This window comes from Macadamia integrifolia, chromosome 1 (genome assembly GCF_013358625.1).
Source record: "Macadamia integrifolia cultivar HAES 741 chromosome 1, SCU_Mint_v3, whole genome shotgun sequence".
NCBI lineage: Eukaryota > Viridiplantae > Streptophyta > Magnoliopsida > Proteales > Proteaceae > Macadamia > Macadamia integrifolia.
In genome coordinates this window covers 25,221,492-25,223,425 of record NC_056557.1, presented here as the reverse complement: position 1 = coordinate 25,223,425, position 1,934 = coordinate 25,221,492, and the positions used below count along the sequence as shown (strand labels likewise).

Genomic DNA, 1,934 nt, shown 5'->3' with positions numbered 1-1,934 from the left:
TTTTAATTGTCTCCCTTTCCCTAAAGCCAAGTAGAGTAACCCTTGTAAGAGTGACTCTCTGGTCAAGTAGGGAAGCTCATATTATGATGCATCCCTCGAGCTAAGTAGAGAAACCTACTTGTGAGTCTCTCTCTAGCTTTCCCCCCTTTCTTTTACTTTATTTTTATTTTAGCATTTTTTTTCTTCATTTATTATTATTATTTTTTTTAAAAATTGTGTGGGTTGTTTATTTTCAGTTATTTATTTATTTATTTTTAATTGTGTGGCTTGTATCTTTGAATTCTTAGATGATGAATGGTTAGGACGTTATTTTAGATACATATGTTTAGGACGGTAATTAGAATTAGATCACAACCATTAATCGGTTCACTTTCGCATTATTAAAAGAAATAAAAAAATAAAGGGACTGCTCTCCCTGTGTTCGACCTGTAGGTACACTGATCCGTATGCTTGCGGTTACATTTAAATCTCAAACAAGTTTTTGGTGCCGTTGCCAGGGAGACAGTTCCATGTTATTTTTCGCTTTCTTTTGGTAAATCAAAGTGTTTTGTTTGCTTTGTTTTGTTTTTCCTTTTCTTTTATTGAATTCCTGAGAAGAAAAACTTTCAATAATAGTTATATCGGTGGAGGTCTCCATGCCTCACAGTATGATAAAGACAGGTTTTGCCCTGTAGCAGTACCTCAGGAATTGACCTGAGAAACCCCGGATCCCTACCGGTAAGCTCCCAAAAAGCCAAAAAAAAAAAATCAAAAAAAATCAAAAAAAAATCAAAAAATCATTAAAACAAAAGTTTTGCTAACCATTCTTTTGTGTTTGTCTTACTTTAGTTGTGGGTAGTTTTCTATTGCATGAGTGTTAAGTGGGTACGTAATACTAAGAACCGGTTAGAAAGAAGAGATCCAATAATTAGTGACCCTATACGTTTGCTCTCTTTAAAACCCTTTAATATGGGAGACCAACAGCAAAACCCTTCACTTAAATCTTTGAAAGATAGGTTCTACCCTGCTAAAATAGCCCAACCTTCTTGCATAGTTCTACCACAAGCCCAAGGCAATGATTTTGAACTCAAATCTCAATACATCACTATGTTGCCCCACGTCCATGGGTTGACCTCTGAGGATGCATACCTATTTCTAAGGGAATTTGAAGAGGTATGTGTTCTAATTAAGATCCAACAGCTTTCTGATGATCTGTTAAGCTTAGGTTTATCACTTTTGCATTGAAAGACCAAGCTAAGAAGTGGTTGTATGGGTTACCCACAAATTCCATAACCTCATGGGAACAGTTCACAGTTGTCTTCCTTAAGAAGTTTTTCCCAACTCACAAGACCAATAAGCTTAGAAGTGATATCCTTCAGTTTAGGCAAAAGCCTAGTGAGTCATTTTCCAAACTTATAGAGAGATTCAAGGATCTACTCCAAGAATGCCCTCACCATGGCCTAGACCTATGTCATTTATGTCAAGTAATTTATGAGGGTATTGATTACCCAACTAAACAAATGATAGAGTCTATGTGCCCTGAGGGATTCACATCCTTTACAGATGAAGGAGAGGCATAGGAATTCTTACTTGACTTAGCTGACAAAACTCGTGAGTGGGAATCTACCCAAGAGAGTGAAAGAACCATAGGAGGGAAAGGATATTTTGTGGATGGGATGGTAGCGAAGGAAGCCCATTTGGATAGCCTAATCAAGAGGATTGAGGCTATTGTTCATAGAGAGCCATTATCAGTCAATTTGGTTATGATTTGTGCTTGGTGCCAATCCCCTGGACATGTCATAGAAGAATGCCCCAACACCTCTGAGGGCACTTCTAATGATAGTGTTAATGCCTTATACAAGAATAATCCATATAGTAACACCTACAATCCAGGATGGAGAAATCACCCAAATTTCTCTTGGAATCAGAGCAACCAAGCAGTGCCTTCCAATTTT

The 1,934-nt window shown here is 37.3% G+C and overlaps 1 non-coding gene across 1 annotated transcript; it reads right to left on the bottom strand.

Annotated features, from left to right (window-relative positions):
• Nucleotides 1-1,334: 1,334 nt before the first annotated feature.
• On the bottom strand, nucleotides 1,335-1,441 carry LOC122086559. Its single transcript, XR_006142474.1, has one exon. It is a non-coding gene; the product is annotated as a small nucleolar RNA R71 (small nucleolar RNA).
• Between the last annotated feature and the right edge of the window lie 493 nt (nucleotides 1,442-1,934).